This window comes from Glossina fuscipes, unplaced genomic scaffold, assembly GCF_014805625.2.
Source record: "Glossina fuscipes isolate IAEA_lab_2018 unplaced genomic scaffold, Yale_Gfus_2 60, whole genome shotgun sequence".
NCBI lineage: Eukaryota > Metazoa > Arthropoda > Insecta > Diptera > Glossinidae > Glossina > Glossina fuscipes.
The window spans coordinates 8,142,792-8,163,874 of record NW_023998432.1 but is presented as its reverse complement, the minus strand read 5'-3'; the positions used below and the strand labels follow the sequence as shown (position 1 = coordinate 8,163,874).

The window sequence follows — 21,083 nt, the reverse complement described above, 5'->3', positions numbered from 1 at the left end:
TTCCAAACTTTTAAACGAAGATTTCTAGAATCATGATTTTTAAAAATGGTAAGCTCATAACTGCTCCAATCCTTCTTTTATTTCGAGTTTTTAACAATATGTTAAAAATGGCGATTGATTGATATGTAAAACTAGACGATTTTCAATAAGGTAATTTTAACATTATTTATCAATAAACTATTGCCGTTTTTTTATCTAACATTAAACTTTTTTGTTCAAACACGCGCTCATTACACAAATGTGATTACTTTTAAAATTCCTTATATTTAGCTATAATTAAGTACGTTAAATTAATCTACTTTCGGTGTTGCCATTTCAATAACAACTTTTCTGAAGGACTTTAATAATAGGAAAATAATAACTTAACAACTTCCCTTCCTCCCAAAAAAATTGTCAAAAATATAATTGACAGTAGTAAAATATACTTTCCGTGGTACTTAATTTTTTAAATAAGCAAGCTATGCTCAAAGTATCTTTCTATTTTAAAACAAGCTAAAATGTTGACCATTTAGCAGTAAAGTACTCTAAACAACATTCGACGAAATAAATAAATTCTCTTAAAATGCTGGTCACATAGAAAAAAGCACCTAGAAATTATTTACGAGAAATTTCTAGCTTGTAAACCATTCGAAATTAAGATACATTTGAGAGATTGATTGATTTACCCTTGCGGCTAATAAAACATTCTGGAGACGAAATAATTATCGTAGTAAAATTTTTAACGTATACTTTTCATATGATAAAGTCAACCGTATGCTGTATATACCGCACACTTTCTGGAGACTTTATTAAGTAATTGAATACTGTAAATAAAAACTCAATAACCGGTACAATTTCGTGATTTTCTTGTAATTAGGTCAAGTATCATATGTTCCGATATTTGCTCAGAATTAACATTAATTATGAAAAAACACATCCACAATGCATGCGGGCCCGATTTTATGAATTGCAGGAAAACAGTCTTTCCAATCTAAGCTTGTCAATTTTTGAAATGATATGTTTTTCATTATTTTAGCTAACCACTTTTTCGCAATTTCATACTCACCATAAGGCTTATTCTGTTTGCTTGTTCAGCGGTTTAGTGGAGGCATTATTACGACCACTAAACTTTGCTTAGAGGAACTAATCCGAGACGCGGATGTTGTTTTAATTTTCATCAGGATCATTGAAATAATTTTATATAACAGCTGATAATTTTGCATGCAATTAACGAAATTTTTTTCTAGTTAGATTACAGCTTCAGCCTTTTCTTATAGTAATGAAGTTGTTTTAGAGAAAGCAAATATGTTTTCTATATTTCTGTAAAAAAAGTTTAATTAGTTCTGATTAAATATTTTAATTTTCAACCTCATATATATACGAAACGGTATGGAAATAGGGTATTTAGTTTCGACAGTTACCAAAGAAGAGCTGCAGAATTATCCAAAAACATAGCACCAAATAACCTACACCCGTTTATCGCATTGCATGTGAATAGGTATAGGTATGAATATACGAACATTTTGTTTATCCATAGACAAGCATATGAGGCAGTTTAAGCAGAACACACCCCTTTTTATGCACATGTTTCACTGTTAAGGTGTACTATTCTGCCGGTTGTAATTTCTATACTTTTCACTTATTTTCAATATGTTGTGTAACTTAACTAATTCCGTTTATAACTTATTGTAACAATTCATGGCTTTAAATTCATCTCAAAATATTGCCCAATTTAGAAAAAGGTTGAAGATTCCACCTAATTTGAGAAACACAGCAATATTCCAGGTAATCGTAAGAAGAAATAAACCAAATAGTTACTCTCTTTTTAGCAAAAGATACACTAAGTCAATGCTTATCACTTGCTTCTTTGACGACTGTTCGCAGATCTGCGTGCTTCTCCTTTAAAAAAAATCTGACCCGTTATAAGTAGAAAAACATATGTCCTGATTTCCCCAAAACTCGTAATTTTTTTTTTTATCGACTCATAACATGGGATTTAATTTCTCTTTTGACATAGAGACCTTTCAGGTCGTGACTGGGTTAAGTACTAGTTATGTACCAAAGAGCGTTTGCAATATTGCGAAGTATCTTAGACTGAAATGTTTGCAGAATCTCTATATTTGATTTAGCTGCGCCCTATAGTTACATGCCGTACATCCGTTTGTTCTCCAGTGAAATGCTGGAACTATGGCTTAGTATTGAGTACGATTTTCTAAAGTATGCTTGTAAATAATGCAATGTTATATATCTTCTAAATCAATTCCTTAACCAAATGAATGAATGAGTACGGTGAAACTCTGGGTTAGCCCGCTATGGAACAAATGGGTATGTCTTTTTTTTAAAGAGAAAAGTAGCTTATATTGATTTACTTTCATTTCCTTCGGACTTCCATTTCTCTTTCGCTAAGCCATTTTGTGGTCGAAGCAACTCATCGATGAGCAACAGCTACAATGCGAGTTTTAGTGCGTTGCATGTTGGCTCTACATTTTTAACATTTTTAACATCGCTGCTTTCGTTGCTTTTTCACATTGATATGGCGATCTAAAATAAGATTCAAATGATTTCTTTGAGAGCAGGCGCAAACAACAGCGGTTTCTTCAACTTGAGCTTAAGCACCTGTTCTTTTTGACAAAATTTTGTATAATTTGACAAGTGGCAAAAATTCAGAGTTAAAAATTACATTAAATACTAAAACTTTTTACAACTAATTTTTACAACATGTTTGTGTACGTTGCATACGATTTATCGCAAGACGTCTAAGTGCGCCAGAACGTGCATATTCAAAACTGATTATCAAAGTTTGCTCCCTTCGTATGTTTAAACAAATAGAAACTTAGCAATAGAAACAGTTTGAATAGCTCAATGACATAAATAATGAAAAGATAAGTACAGCCACAATATTCAAACCCGGACGATATAAATAAACATTCAGGCTGAATTTATGCCATTATAGGAGAGAGAGCTCGCATTAATTTACTGCTGGGCTCAAAGCTTTTGGTACGAAGTACAAATTTGAATGTGTCCCCACTGAAGTGAAAACTTTTTGCTTCGGTAGAGAAGAAGTTTTCAAAGAAGTTGAGAAATTAATCAACCGAAATTTTAAGTTTAATACTCATGGCATTAAAAATATTCCATGTTACAAATTATTACTTTTTGTGTTAACTATGCTTACTTGCTATAGTTGCAGAATTCAACGATCGATTTAACATTGAAACCAAATGCTGACGCTGTTGACAAACGAGGTAACCATACTGAAGCTGCCTGAAAGTTTCAGCTGCGATCCCACCTTAATATGTATGCTGTTAGCTCAATGAAATATCAGCCGTTTTCGGAGAAATGATAGACTGTGAGCATTGTACATTGTAACCTACAGTCATAGTTTTTGTGTAAGACGAAGAAAAGACAACGAAGCCATATCCGAATACGCAATATAAATTACAAAATACAATAAGCAAGAACCAAAATTAGCATTAAGAGATTCAAATAAATCTTTCACTTCGAAAGTCATCACAGTTTTATAAACTTATGAAAGCTTTCGTACTATTCCTGCAGTCATGGCGTCCGAGCAGAGGAATGAAAAATGCTTTTGTCATGGTTATACAATTTACGGTGTTCAAGAAGCGTTTTATAAAAACAATTGTTGTTTGCAGCTTCGATATTATTACAGGTAGTGCTAGTCTCCAAATATAGATAAGTTAAATCAGCCCACATTTCTTAAATTCAAAAGTTTCGCTAGCAAACCATTATAAAAAGCTAGTCGAGTAGGTAGCTTGTTGCTATCGCCGTTAAGCCCAATCATTACTTCTGGTTACTACCGCATTAAGGCTATTCATGTTTGCTGTCTTTACTTAAGCTCCACACATATATATATATATTTCGTTGCTACCTCCATCTCAAGCTTCTTATATACAGTTGTTGTCGCTACGTCACGTGTACACATTTCGTTGCTGCTGGTATAAACATATTTGGCTGTTACCCCAATGGAAGGCTCTTCATCTACATAATTCGTTATTGCAGCTTTATAATTCTATGCATGTCGGTAAATTTTGGTGAATTACAATTTAATAATTAATATAATAATAATTATTGTAAACTGTAAACAATTACGCTCATATTTCATATACCCGTCGATCATATGCATTTTAATTTCGCATGTCTGCGTTGCTCAACATTACGATTTGGTAATATGGAGGGCTTGCATGCACTGCTCTTTAAAGGAGAAGTTTTATATTATTTATAAGAAGGGTAATATCCAAAGCTTAAATCAGATTTTTATGTCATTCATCGCTTATCGGATGCAAATACGTTTCCAGAATTTTAGGAAGCGGTGACTTCACTTTAGTTAAATGGTTTTAAAATCACCGAAATAATCAAAATTTAACGCTGAGTAAATTATTGAAAATTAATGACTAATAATTTATGAAGGCATCATGTGTGCAATAGTTGCTCATCACTACGCACTATTTTCAATTTGAAAATTTATTAATTAACTCAGAAACCACTCAACTCTTGAGTTCTTCACAATTATTCGATCTATTGGGCCTTGTGAGTCTAATAACAATAACAATAAAAATTCTGCTTCAAGACTTAAGGCTGATGAAATTGGATTGGGATGATTCGGTTTCAATAAATATACAACCCAAAAGATCTGAAATTAAAGGCAACGCTGCGAAGCTACAAATTATATCAATTCAGTGGTTTGTAAACATAGAGTCGTCAGCATATATGCGAATTCACGATTTCTCCGATGCTTCCCAAAAGACATATAAATGCATACGCAATGTAAACAATGCTGCTTACAGCAAAAACTAAGGAGTTGTAATTATCTCGACCTGAACTCTGTGCAGCATATTTGCTAGCAGAATCGTGGTTTTATGTGAAACGTCACAGAAGGATATATTAAAGAAGTGACTTTCAAATAAAATTCGGGCTTATATTTTTTTATTTTTATTGCAAGCATATTTAACTACGCTTACAATCACAGCCGAACTGAAGACTACTAATCCAAAACGTATAGTTAATAAAAAATTTTATATTTCTAGACCGAATGAATATAGGCGAAAAGAAGTGTTAAATCGAAAGAAAGGGTAACTAATGCAGAAATTCATAACGGAGTAACAACTAACTTAATCTAAAAAAGATTTCTTTAAAAAAATTTGTTATATAATACCGTGCCCCCAAAACAAGATGAATTTGTTTATTATCTCAAAAATCAATCATTTTTTTTTTCTAAATTGATAGCATTGTGACAGACATCATAAACATCATTAGTGTTTGATTTTGTAAGACATAAAAAGGAATCTTTCCGATTTTTACAACGTGTGATTTTGTTGGAAAAAGACGTTGCATCAAATTTTGTGGAAGATGAGACTTGAATCTATGCAAGCGAGCCGGAATAATAATAATAATTTCGTGCTACAATCACAGCGTAGAGGTCTTATTATTGTAAAATACTACGGTTTAATATCGCAGAAGTCAAAAAATTGTTTAGAGAAATGTTTATCAAATGCAACAAGAAGTTTCCGCTTATTTGCCACAGAAATAACACTATGAGTGTTCTTAAATCATTGATGAATGTAACATGTTGTAGCAATAGGATAATAGGACAATTTAGTTAACGGACAACGTGGTAGGTCTTCAGAATGTTAAGATTAATATTGCGTAGACAATAATCAAGAACATTTATTCTATAATTGAAAAAATTTAATATAAAATTTTCACAAAAAATTTAGATATTCAATACTCGAAAACTACTTTGATGCACCGAATAAAGTAAGAAGTAAAATATTTAAGTTGCTTTAATTAGATTCCTCAACAAGCTTCCTCAACTTAAATTGTTGTTTGAACACCCATTGATGTTATAAACTGTTTATGCTTAATCCTTGGCAAGGCTTTTGTTAAAACTTCAGCACTCATGTCATTGGTTGCTTTATATTTTATATCCACAACGTGTCCTTCAATTGCTTGACGGATGAAATGGTAACGGTAGTTAATACGTTTTGTCCGTGAACTTTGCAATCATTTGAACACTTTGTAAACCGCTCAACAATGTTGACTGTCACATCGGTGTCCCAATTCAGACATCAAATATCGCAAATTATATGTTTCCTTAGCCGCTCCAGAAAGACTTATGTACTTAAATTTAGCACTCGATTTTGATATCACCCGCTGCTTTTGTGGCTCCCATAATGCTATTGCACCTGCGAGTAAGAAACAAAAACCTGTCTGAGACTTTCTATCATTAATGTCGGTGGCCCAATTCACATCGACATAACCAAATAATGGAATTCCAGCTTTAGAAAATGTAAGTTTAAAATCCTTAAATATGCGCAAATATTTTAAAACAGACAAAACTGCTGTCCAATGTTGCTTACGGGGATCGTTATTAAATTGTGACAACATGTTAACGCTACATGGTATATCTGGATAGTTGAAAGCCGAAAGTTGTAGTAACGATCCTATTAGTTCTTGATACTTTTTGTGTCAATTTTTCAGCTGCTCCAGCTATTTTTGGTTCTTTTTCAAAACGGATTTTAGGTTGCATTGGCAGTTGGATCGGTTTCACTGATCCTTGCTTGCCTTCTTCAGAGTTTCTTGATGTAATGTAAGACTTGCAATATATAAGTAGAAAATTCTTTATAAACTAATTTTGGAGTGTTATCACTACGCAAGTGCTTGATTTTTCTTCCAATTTCCAGCTGGACATTTTTCTTGAACTCTTTAAACACCTCCAGATATTTGCTCTTGTTTCGTACACAGAAAATAAATATCTTTTTAAAATAATCATCTATAAAAATAGCGAAGTATAACTTTTCCCCAAAAAATTTAACGCCGGTTGATCCACATAGATCCGTATATACAAAGTTCTTCTTGGGAAAAGGTATACCTATTTACCTTGCACTACTACACACAGAATTGAAATGCCCAAGTCTTTGATGTCAAAGTCCCACTTTCCCGTTCGAATCTGATGTTTTTCTGTATTGTAGATTGATTTTCTACAATTTCATTTAAAAAAATCCCGTTTTACTTCTTCGCCTCCATAAAATTGTTCTGTCCATGTCAATAATCTGCGATATCGAAACTAGATTCTCACCAAGCAATGGAACGAATAACGTATTTTGCAAATAGATTTCATTTCATTCTTTACTACAGTACTTTTCCATTAGAATTTCTATTCAAGTCGGCGATGAATGTGCCATCAACACACATATGAGTCGCAGCCACGCTATCAAAACACAACACGGAAAATGAGTTGTCCTTGATGCTATCAGGTAAAATTTGCCTACACTATAAGCCTTTTCATTTGAGCCCTTAACAGTCTAGTTTCTGTCATTAAAGTTTACTCTGCAATCCTTTGCTTTCTGTCCTTTTTTGCTACATTTGCGACAATTGTACGGAAATCTTCTATAGGACACACCTGTAGAAGATCCATACTCTTTAACCTGCTTCGTCATCGCTTTCACATCGAGATTTCAACAATCTCGATTTTACCAAATTCACTGAACTCATTTGCGTTTCAAATGCAGCACGTATTTCTTTAAATTTGTTCGTCAAACCATGGAGCAAAATAACAACCTATAGACTTTCATCAAGTTTAACTTCCATCTTCAACAAACTTGAAACAAGTATATTAGATTCAATTAAATAATCCGACAGATTTTGGGCATTGGACATTTCCAAACTGAGCTGAACTTACGGAAATATTCTACCTTAGCCTGTTGGAGTTGCGGTTAAATGATTCTTTTTCTTAAATTCTTACCATTCCTACTATTTTTGGTTCCGGCATGAGAATAATTTCTGCGCGAGCATCCAACGCCAATTTATCGTACGTGCGTTGTTCCTGTAAGTACTTTTAATGTTCAGTTCGCTGAATCGCTGTTCAGAAATGTGTTAAATCTGGAACTTTCGGTCTATTTTCTTCACTAATTACAAATTTCAACAACCTTCCCTTTTGAAGAACTCCCTACATTTGGGTCTTCCAAGTTCAATAGTTAGATCCATCAAACAAGGGAATTCGTCCGTTGAGATTAGCCATTTCAGTTTTTATCGAGTATTTAATATTTTCGATTTCACACTTCTATGAATTTCCTACAATGGTTACGGGTCTGAGCCCACTAAGATTAATATTACGTAGGCAATATTCAACAAAATTGATCCAATAACTGAAAAAATTTAATATAAAATTTTCGAAAAAAAATATTTCAATATTCAAAACCTACTTTGATATGGTGAATATAGTAACAAGTAAAATACTTGAATTGCTTTAATTAGATTTCTTAAGAGAGAATGTAAACTTTATGCGCTTGTTCAGGTTTAAAGACACCATTCCGCTTATAGGAATCATATAACTCGGTGAGGTCATCTTGGAGCGGTACACTACGCACGCTGTCACTTTCCAAGTTAAATGAATGAAAATCTTCACATCAACAAATTTTTTATACATGAACGCAGGTCGTTAATAAACAATAACTGAAACAGACCAAGGTGGCTACCTTGAGGAACCCCCTATATAACATCAATATTGGTGAGACGTAAATGTCAAAAAGGACACATTGAGTACGCCCGGATATAAACAACACGGTTCAACTTATACAAGAGAAGAAGAGATTAGTTGTCGTAGGTTTACCCCTGGTGAAACTATGTTAAGACGGCGGGATGATTATTCGACTCCAAGTCCAAGTCTGTCTGTCAATGAACGCTCAAACAACTTTCGGAATGATACTAATTTTTGGGATACCTCTGTAAATGGTTATAAGATTTCTAGGACCGCACTTATGAAGAGGTAAAATGTAACATTGCTCGCATAACTCTCATTAGTAGCCTTTTCTAAGGTAATTATTAAAAATAACAACCAACAACGATACGAATGGCGATAGATCGTTAGAACCAAGATAAAAGGAAAATATTAGCGCGCACAACGCTTAAAAGAGGTAAATATAAGTAAAGATCACATATTCTCTGAAACAAATCGTAACAAGCAGTGGGAGATTGAATAGGGATAAACCAAGATCATCATTGGAAAGACATGTTACATAAAGAAACCTGAAATCACCTAACATAAGAAATATAACAACCGGCCATAAAGGCAAGCACACTTCGCTTGTAAGCACACTTTGCGCCTACTAAGGAAAATTGGCCAATCAATTACGCATCATTTTGAAGCATGATGAGTAGTTATTAGAGAAAAGTGCATCCGCATCATATAAAATAATGCAAATTATAACAAATCGCTCAGAATTATATATAAACAGGTTTGTACTTGAATGCCGTAAGCAGCCTTTATCATTACGTTTTATCTCAGTCATTCCGTGCGCTTGCGGAATGTGTTTGCGAATTTTAAGCATTACCTCAGGAATTCAACGAACAGAGTTACTAAAAATAATAAAAATTTTAAAGTCAATGCCACATAATTGAAAGTTTAAGCCTCATCGTATCGAATTATACAGAAAATAGATTTATATTCATGTCAATTTGAATGGGTAGTCACTTAGCAAAGGCACAGGTATGTTTCGGTGCAAAATTTCCTGCGTTGCTGGTACAGTACAGGTACAATTCACAAACGAGCCACAATTTAATGTAAATTTATTGCATTACTTGCATGTTAAGCATTGCCGTGCAGGACCCAAAGCGCTTTTGTTATTTGTTCGTCAGATGTTGCGGAACATTCGTGCTCGCCAACTATGTGATAAATATTGTAGAAGAAAGCAACAGAACGGCTCGAGTAGTCGACATTAAAACAATGAAATAAGTGGACAATCGCCTGACATGAAAGGTGGCACCTTTACCAATAGCCTGAATTCCACATTACTTCTGAGATGCCGGTGTTAGCGTTTACGCTTTTATTTTGCTCAAAACGAGTTGACACCGCTGAAATGACCTAAGAATTTACACTTTGATTTTATGTTAGAATATATAATGCTATTTGAGTTAGATATACGCAATTTTTGCAAAAGCCATAGCGTGTAAGTTTTAGTTCGGGTTGTTAATCTTGCGCGTAGAGAGATGATTGATGTTTAGACGAAAAGAGAAAGGAGGATTTTCGTTTTGGTCGGCCCAAAAACCGAGTCGGAGAAAACTTAAGAAAAATGTCTTGAGAATTTACGCAAAATTGCGACAGATGTCAATATTTCCTAAAAGTTTATAAACTGTTGGAATTTGTGTTTAATTTTTGTTTTATTTTATTACGTGCTTGTACAAAAACTTCTTTTGGATTTGTGATTCAATTCAGTGGATTATGTAGAAGACAATAAAAAGAAAACGGGAAATACACAATATAAAAGCGTTTATTATATTTGGACTAAAAAAATTCGATGTAAATTTGATCTAATATTGAAACATGATTATTTTTTCAAAGCGAATATTGGAGGTTAAGAAACGAACAAAAACGGGATTTATTGATTTTGTTGATGTTTTGCTATCATCCAAACGTCGATAGAGAAATTTACGCTTTAAAAGGAATTTTGATACAAATAAAGAAATTTTGATTCATATAAAAATGTCGACTTAATATTAAGCAAATTCTTAATGTTATAATAAGCAATCCTAAACGAAGCAATTTTTAAGAAATCTACTTATTAAGTATATTTGTATGGGAATATGTAAAGAGGTCGGGCAAGACTATAATAAGAAATATTTCGTTTTGCACAAATTTGTTAAGTATTGAGAATTTACGTCATCGACTTCATCATTAACTTCATCACCTATAATATCAATTTCGTCATCAGCAGCAGCAAATAATCGGCCTATAATGTCCTTCATTGTTTTTGTTTTAATGCATACAACATGTATGTATATATACAATTTGTTTACTATATAATATACTTTAAATGATCATACATACACGCTTACAAATTACTTAACCCGCTCTCTTTTAATTAATGTAAAGACATAGATATTGTTTTTGTTATTGAATGTAATATGAATTAAACGGAAGATGTATACAAATGTGCTAAAGCTTTTTTTATTGTGTGAGGGGAGAGCATGTTAGAGGGTCATCGGAATCTCCTATTAGAAATCATGTGCCACAGGTAGGGTGCAGAATGGCCCAGGACTCTCAGAAGGCTTCGTCCGTCCGTTTATTGTTGTTTGGGTAAAGCACTGTAACATTAGGTGTCTGTATGTCCCCAGAGAGGTCTGCCCACATGTTAACTACGGATTGCATTATTGTTAGGGCCGATTGAAGAGGATCGGAAACGGTAGAGACGAATACATGTATTATTGCTGAGCCAGCTAGTCCGGGGGATATGAAAGGGCTTTAAATTTTTGCCTTGTGAGCACATAAAGTGTGGCTCTAAAAACAAAAAACTCCGTAGTTCGATATACAGACAGACGGGAAGGATTATTTACAGGCTGCAACCGTTACAGGTCTTAAAAGGGAAGAGAAGAAGTTGAAAATAAAGCCGTGCTTGAAATACGAAATTAAAATTAATAAATACAATATATGACATTCACAACAAAATTAAAACGTTAGAATAAATCGATTATTTTGCAAATCATCATAGGGTTATAAGCCGGCACAAACCCTCATAGAACTACGTTCACCAAAGATATTAAAAAGGTTTTGACTAGGTATTCCAGCCCTAATATTTGATAGAAGCCAAATCAACAATACTCAAATTCTCTAAGTTCGATTCTTTCGTGGCATTAAAGTTTATTGGCTGGTTTATTGGGGTTTATTGGAAAAGCTGTTATAAAAAAGTTTGTAAAAAAGACTGGCCGTCTTTTATACAAATTACCCAAAGTTTCCTCAAAGTCTTCACACAATTTAAGTTTTATTTAACTTTCTAAAGGTATTTAATTATTTTATACATCACCGATATTACACAACTCAGCTCTAGCCAACTTATATTTTATTCATCAATTCTAAATTACTATTCACATATTTGGAAACCCCATTATTCAAATGAAATTTGACCATCAGCACGTGATTTTTTCTAAATTCTTCGCATTTTATCCTGAGTTTAAAAACGACAGAATGGTGTACAAAATAGCCCGAATTGAAAAGCTTTATAGAAAGCCTTCTGCTGAATTCTGTTGAAGATAACAGTACGATATCACATCATAGCATTGAATACATTTTGGATTTCTTTCGCTACATTGTAATGGAAGATTTTCTTAGCCAAATTTTTCGAAATTCCCCAAGTAAATATTTTTTTTACTATTTCTCATTTTCGAAAGTCTCTCATTTTTCATAGCAACTCTTATCGTAGAAAATATCAGAGATATTTTAGATCAAATCTTAAAGTTATATCCTATTCCATTATCCAGCAACTTAGTGTCTTTACCCAAAAGCTAGACGTAGATCCCACTACTGGTCTTAATAAAAATTCCTGGATTGGTATCAAAGAAGTAAAAGCCTTTCTTAACAATTTGACAGCTCCTGGACTATATAGCGTTAATAAAGTTGTGCTTAAAAATCCGTTGTATTTCGGTCCTAGGATTCTCAGTTAAAACGTTTAATTTCTGCGTAGAGCATTCATTCATTTTAAGAAAATGGTCGTATATAGGCACATTGGAAAAAAATCAATCTCCTTCTCCAAGGGATTTTAGCCTATTTAGCATTTTTCTCTCCATATCGAAAGTCTTCGAACGTTTAATAAGTAATCAAATTGGGACATACGTGAACTTCAAAAGTTTACTCTTTGCTAATATATCTATCAAAATTGATGCATAGCGATAATTAATTATCTTAAGGATAATCACCCCGAGCAAGATAAACAGAACTTGACCAACCTTGTAATGATCGACCTTTAAACTTCTTGACACAATGAATTTACTGTCACAAATTCCACCAGTTGTATTTTAGTTTCAGTACGAGTTCGGCTAAGCTAATAAGGTTTTATGTGAAAAACGTAGTCAGCAGATTACGTGAGTCTCTACTTAAGGACTTATTCTTTCTTGTCTTAATTTCTTTCATTGCATGTTGTCACAACTTCAACACTCACATATACTCTGCGGGCACTCAATTCTATCCCTGTTACTGCGCGTACTTATGAAAGATCTGGTTCGGCGAATTAGAATAACTGTTAAGTTAAGTTGATGAATCAATTGTTTCTAGACATTTACATGCGACAGGAAAGGTCCAAAAGCAGGGAGAATTCTTAAATTTTACTTCCGTTAGCACAGCCAATATTGTTTAAATTCATGAGCAGAGTTTAAGTGTTAGATTTCTTTTTTATATTAACAAAATCACAAATAAACTTAGGGTAATTTTTTAATTTTTATTCACAGATTGAAAGTAATATGGTGACATAACTTGTTCTGCACAATATACTATACGCGGGCTTTCATAAATGTTACATATTCGGCAAACAATTTGCAGTTGCTCTAGCGGTTATAGAGCCCGCTGTTTTTAATTTTTAAGAAATTTTAATTTGTTATCAGACCACGGAGGAATTTAAATGTTATTATCAAGGTTCTTACAGAATAAAGCAATCACTTAAACCAGACCGCAAAAATTTGGCGAATTTTGATTGGAATAAAGGACCCAGCCTCCATGGATAGCAGACTGCTTCGTTTCTCGAAATTGGTGTTTGAAGCTCAATTGGCGGGATACCCTTCATATAACGCTTGGATTAGTAAATACCAAATCCAGTATCCTACTTAAATTATTAAACATATTGTTAATTTGGAAAAGGCTCAATTCAAATACATTACTTAGCACACCGTTCACTCAAGGAATGGAAATGAAATCTTCCAAGACATGTTAACTCGCAGCAGCTAAGTACAATTTGCAAAGAAAAAGTTATCGATAAACCGATTGTTCTCCATTTTTTATTTCGAATTAATTAAATTGCTATTATTGTAGCGTCCAGGTCCCACCATCGTTCGATGCGCATTCAACGTTGGACATACTTGCGTAAGTTTTATTGCAAAATATTCCTTAAGTTTGGTACACCAAATTAAAATTATAGTTGTATACTCCTTTCTGAGTGTTTTCGTAACATAATTTGACTTCATAAACGTTGTTTATTGCAATTACTTAAGGATTGTAACTTTGACTGGGTGGTTTTTCTTTCTTCACTAAATAAAATTAGTATTTAAATTTATTTATTTGCTATAAATAAACTATTTATTTAATTATTTATAAATTAATTATTTATTTATATTCTTTTTTAAAATTTTTTTAAAGGCTTGTACGTGTAGGCATCATCTGCCTACACGTACATGCTTTTTTTATTACAATTTATTATAGGCTCGTTCCGAGCACACCTACTTTCCGGTAAGCAAATAGATATAACAAATCAATCTTCACAATCTTAAACCGTAGGGGTATATTGAAAATAAAAACTTTTACGTAAACTATCGGAGACGGCACCGTGTCACCGTAGCTGTGCGTTAAAAAGTTCGTCTTAGACAAGAACAGTTTCCTATGTTGCTCCAGGTTGAAGACATAAAGTTTATTGTGTATCATTCAACCAAATTACAGCTTAAATTTGAATTCTGATATAAACAAAATCTCGTCGAATGTGTGCGTTCCTCTTCTTTTGGCATTAAACTAGATAACAATTTAGAAAAAAGAACGAGCGAGCTGAAAGATGCATACCCATGTCGCAACACCATCTCAAAATGACATCAGTATTTGAAAAGTGGTAGAGAATCATCTCTTAAGTGAAAATTGATGATCTCTAGGGCTTTCACTCCAAGATTATTAAAACTATTCATTCTGTTTATCGTCGACTGCCTAATGCAGAATGGAAAGAGACCAATTTCCCTTTCACCTATCCCAGAAAATCAAAAGGAATCCTACAACACATTGCCAATACACAGCTTGACATCAAAAAACCGAGCCAAACAACGTTTGCAGTTGCCACACAAAAGGTGCAAAGCCCAATTCATTGCCACAATTACAGAGTACCACATAGAAATTGACCAACTTGAAGACTTCCTAACCAAGTATAACGGTCAGTACTCGTTTTGAACAAGAACAAATTGTAACACAAAATATAAATGCAAATAAGCAAAAGAAATTACTTTTCGTTAACAAGCTGCTATAATGGAAATGGTGAAAGAAATCATGACAAACATAAATACTATAATATATAATAAAATATTATTTTATAATTAAATAATGCAAAGAAACAAACAAATAGGAGATATAAGAAAGAAACAATAAAAAACTAACTTAGAAGAGATAAACGAGCTACGAAAAAGAATAGAAGCGCTAAAAAACAAAGGATGTAGACCAATACATTAATTGAAAAATTAAAGATATTCAACCAGAAGACCCAAAAAGCAAAAGAAATTTTAACAAAGGACCTTTCCGAAAAAACAGGAGAATCCTTAGAAAAAAATAACACACACAAAAGCATATGAATTTAATATGGAATAGGTAGCCAAAACTATACCCATATACTTAGGAAATCACAGAGAGTTAAGAGTTAAGCGCTTGTAAATAGTAGAAATATTACATAACTTTCAAGAATTGCTATAATACAATTAATACAGTAAACATTTTACTGTAAGCTCAGTCCGGCTATCCAAATCGTATTAAATTTCACCAACCCCCAAAGGTAAAAATGGTTTAGATGATTTCATTAAAACATTTATATTTGCCGTGGAAATAAAAATTTTCGCAATAGCAATAAACACGACACTATAATATGAAAAAGCTCTAACTCCGAAAAATAGCATACACATAAGAACCGATAAGCAAAAACCTTACCACCATAACAAAAGATATAACAATCAACATAGTAGTCACCAAGTACATCCCAACAAATATGTACAAAGTTGGAATAACTATATCAGAAACTATCAAAACAACAACGCACTAAATTGATCAAAGATACCATGAAAACTTAAATAGAAATGGAAATAATAACTGAAAATGTAACAAGAGTATACAAGCAATAGATCAGGGAAATGAAATAGCCCCGGTTTACTTGAAGCCAACTCCGAACTCGGGAGTTCGCGAGAACTTTCATGCTTTCAAAATTTCAAACCTAGCATACTACATATTACTAAACGTACAAGATGCAAACCAACTAGAACTAATAAATCTTCTTGACACAGGAGTAGGCATAACACTATGTAAGGAAGACCTGCTACATGACTATCAACAAACTGAAGAAGACCGCGTAAAATTAAGGGGAATAACAAACGAATCATTAGCAATTACGAACAACGAACTTACATATAAATATAGGTCAAAAAATAACTACATATAAAATTCAATTAGCAACGCGAGATTTTCCCATACAAACTAATGGCATAATAGGAAGAGGTTTCTTACAAAAATTTTCTTATAATGTAGATTATCAAACATACTCTCTGATTATAAATACCAACAATAACCAAACTATTCTGCCTAAATATGACAAAAAGAAGAATAATAAGGATATACGTATAGTACCAATATGTGAGATAATAGCACCCATAGCAATAACGATTCAGAAAGATGCAATACCATTAAGCAAGAATATAGCAAAAGTATATATAGTATAACAATTTATAGCCAACACTGTAATACCGAAAGACGAGTCGAAGCGTATAAAAATATTGAATACCATAAGTAACGAAGTAACATTTCAAAATTTCTCAGTAAATACTAATAAATACATTACGATTAGGTACAAAAGAGAAAACACGACAACAAGCGCTACACAACATTTTCAAAAAATGGTTTGAGGTCTCTAATATATAGTTGTGCGCCTGGAGATGATGGGATGCCAAAGACATAAACAACTTATTAAAATAAGCTCAAGAATTTAAATGCGCAGAAAAAGAAAGCCTTTAAACAACAATTCATATCCCCATCAATATTACTATATCACAATTTTTAAAAAATCTTCGTACTAACTACCGACGCATCCGTTTTTGTACTAGGGACAATTTTATCATAAGCGATATAGGAAAAAACCTTCCATTAGCATACCCTAGTAAGTTACTAAATAAACACGGAAAAAACAAACCAGTAATAGAAAAGACAATATACTTTTTGTCACTTTGGTACTAACCATTTCAGGGTTTATCTATTCGGTGAAAGATTTGTAGTGGTTACAGATCGTACACTACTAGTAGCTTTATTGTTACACAAAAGCTCCACTTTAAAAGTAACAACGACTAACAACGAATGCCAACAAACTCCACAGAATCAAGATAGACTTTATGGTACCCAAGTAAATGATACCTACAACTGTCGACTAAGATAAAGAAATAATAAAGAAAACATTAGTAATGAGGCGAAGCATGAGGCAAGGGAAATGTCAATATCATATGTATGGGAATGTACATCAATTAGTCATATAAACAGAAAACTAGAATTGCGAATAAGAAACGATAACAAAAAATTAACACTTGAAAATGAAGGAAAACCATTGCTAAACAAACTAAATTTTAAAGACTTCTCAATCAATTTAAATGGTGTGATTTTTCAATGCAAATAAAGGTAAAACACCCGCATAAATATACTTTTGTACGCAGAAACACAAAGAATGCGCAATAATAAAGAACAAAAAAATTAATTGAAGAGGATCACAACAGTATTTAAGGAAGCTACGCTGTTATAAGAAAATATTCAGGCATACTAAGTCACAGATATATATGGAAACGCATGTTCAACATGATAAAACAAAAAAAAAGTTATACTCGGCGGGGGCCGAATCCTGCATACCCATCACTATGTTTTTCGCATTGTACTCTCCAAGTTCTTTTATTTGATGCCCATATCGCTCGTATTACTAAGAAAAAAGTGATCGCGATGTCTACCATATTCATTTTAAAAACAACCCATTTTTAGGCATATAGTATACCTTCATTTAACGAGTGTACAAAATGGTTGTAAACATTCGGTTTTGTTTTTCTTATTATAAATAAGCATAAAACATCAAAACTTGTAACTTTGTGTGGGGATGGCGGGTGTTTTCGATTTTTCCACGTAAGAAGTAGACTTCACGAAGGACCTGATGAAGGAAATATGTGCAACACTAGAAGTACAACAGAAATTTTGTGAAACAGTAGAAATCAGAGAGCATAGCCGTAGTGTTCTAATCGAATATCTTTCATCCCTTACACAAAATAAAGAAGGAGAAAATAGATACCACAACCTGGATCGCACATAAGACAACACCACATGTAGACATAAATTATATACCATTCGAATTATTATTCGGAAAACTATCATACATGTCACACGAAGGAATAAGAGAACCTAAAACACAATCTTACCCAAATAACTGTGTCCACAAATTAAACTCAGAACAAAGCTGTAAAAATGTAATAAACGTAGAAATAGGAGACTCTAGTATTAATGACAATACTAGTAGAAACAAATTACAAAAATCCTGTATAGATCCATACAAAATAGTATGCATGAATAATACCAATACCAATAATACCAATGTAAAAGTATATATTAACGGTAAAAGTGAACAAATACACAAAACCTTAGTAAAAAAATTCGATAAATAATTGCAAAAAAAAAAGAGTAACTTAACCTGGGTTTTCTTATGCGGAGTATGCTTATTATTTCTTTATTGTTTACCGCAATCTTCATAGATTATTACGATTTCGTGCATTTTAACACGAAAACGATTTTGATGGACAGTTATGCTTAACGTATTGATTTTCGTACTAGCGAAAAAAACCCAGCGTAGTGCAACGAGACCCCATTGTTACTCGTAGTTACTTTATCAGATATTACTTCTCGCATTCCGTATGTACTAAAGTTCTGCAAAATACAATGGAGATGTTATAGCAGCCAATCTTATGGGCCCATAGAGCCACTCGTCCGTTCCTACCTGTGCCCTAGTTGCTGTTATCGTCTCTAACCGTTGGAAGATTTGCCAGAGAGAGACTAGTCTTATCCGATGTTTAGGGATATCGACTAAGCTGAGCCTGCCACTCCCTATCCGTACGTCAAGAGTCTTTCTCTTGTTCAGGCATAGCGGCTATGCTGAGCCTGCCATCCCCTATCCATAAGTCAAAAACAGGATTTATGTCTATCAGCAAACTCGAAAAACAAAGAATTATTTTGTCAAATATCACTTCCCTTTTCGGCTTCTATAACACAAATCGGACAGACAGACCAACTGCTTTCAGAATTTACTTGGTTAAGGGTGAGAGATAATTCGTGCGAGCGGACAAACATACGGACAGATTTGTTATGTAAGGGAGTAATAGGCTTCCTCACACTACATGTAAATTACTATGACTATATAACATAACTATAATTGCATAAGTTTTATATCTATATTTACTACATTTATATAAAGAGGAAAGGAGAGAAGACTGCTGAGATGTCGTCGACGAGGAAAGGTCGTAACGAGCTATTCTCCCTTAAACGAAAACTGATTATATTTTTTTTCTATTTCACATAGCAAATTCGTATATATATGTGTAAGTAATATTATTAATATTGTTACGGAAATCCCAAACCTAGTTCATTCCAACTAATTGATTTTTCCAAAGAATAAATTTCCTAGAGAGGGAAAACCCAAGTGCCTATTCGCGGCACATCACGCGGCTGCCACCCGAGAAAAACGAGCGGAAAAGCAAGTTAACGGATTAAAAATGAAGCCCTGAACTTAGATAATAGTAATATTCTTGTAAAAATGTATATAAATAGACTATTTGCGGAAGCCAAAGTCAGTCAGACAAAAACATTGGAGTCGAGAGTATTGCCAAAGTAAATGTTGTAGTGGAAACTTGGAAGTGTATTTCTCTTAAAAAGAATATCCGAGTTTCGTAACAATATTTTAAATTATTTAATGACTACTCGGTTATTTTCCTTTCATATATAACCTGCATTAACATACGAAAATTGCTTAATTTCTAAATAAGTAGTTTTCTCAAAACGGTTAGGGTGCAATCCGCACAATTCAGTGCAGTACATTAACCATACCATAACCATAACAATAATCAAACCGATTTCTCCCAAATTATTAAAAACGTAAAGATTAATTACTTATAGGCAATTGATAATTTTATAGAGTCTTCCAAAATACACTGACCCATTTCAAAATAGTTGATTCACATTTCTATTCAGATTCACACTTTCTGGGCATCCACCGCTCAAACAAAAATACACTGTAAAAGTAATATTTAAATTATGGTTGCTGTGCCCTAATATGAAGAGAGAATAATGCACATCGCTTAGTTGGAGCATGGGAGGTGGTCAACAGGAAATACCTCGAGATATTTTTACTGCCAATATTCCGGCTAGAAAATGCTTTAATATCAAATTTTTACAAGAGGAGCAGCTAACGGTTAGAACAAACATAATAGACGATTTGATTTGTAGTCTAAGTTCACATTGAACATCGCCATCGTTGAGCTCTAGTCATAACAACAGAAACAAAATTATCCGCGATGTTTACGTTGATAATCTTCAACCTTGCCTGCCGTCAAGGCTAAAAGTAAGATATCCAAACAATACGTCCACACCTGGCGCGGCTAAGACGCGCGAAACTATCAATTCATATTACAATCTAGACAGTCTTGCGGGTTTCGTTACGACAGTCTTAAATCTTACAGCAAATTTATTAAGAATTGTTAACGGCAGGTGACATTTGTAGCATCTACCTTTTTTCGACCAATGTTCGTGGACCTTCCTATGAACCAATGTATTGATTTCAAAACAGGTCAGAAGGCTGTTTGGATAAGCCTGCGCATTTTCAATAAATCAGTCTTACATTTTTTCCTTAGTCATCATAAAATATACCTTATAACACGACACCATCATCACATCACCAACAATTTTATATAAAATTTATACAACCAATAGGCGTAAAGAGAAAAAAAAGTTTTATTTCGCCAAAAGTAAACGTGCGTGATCGGCCAAACGCAAACTCAACAAAACTAAATACTAGAAATCGCCATTGACAAATTCATTTTCTGACATTTCCTCACAAGGTTGTCAACCCCAAACTTCGTCTTTATGGCTAACTCTAGCACATTTTTGTTGGCGTAGAGGAAACTACGATAAGAAACACTGTAATATCAATGTGTATTACTAGTTGGTTGGTACGATACCTAAATAGTGTTATAACAATTTTTTTTAGAAGTTGCCTTTTTTGTACCCCACATAGCACACCGTACCAACAAATATTAAGTTTGGGTGAATGCACATAGAAAGAGGTGAGATAGACACACTTTTTATTATA

General features: G+C 33.3%; 1 protein-coding gene across 9 annotated transcripts in view; it reads right to left on the bottom strand.

Moving 5' to 3' along the window:
- Nucleotides 1-21,083, bottom strand: part of LOC119637592 (probable serine/threonine-protein kinase DDB_G0282963) — a 64,800-nt gene that overhangs the window by 13,102 nt on the left and 30,615 nt on the right. The gene's annotated exons all lie outside the window — the stretch shown is intronic.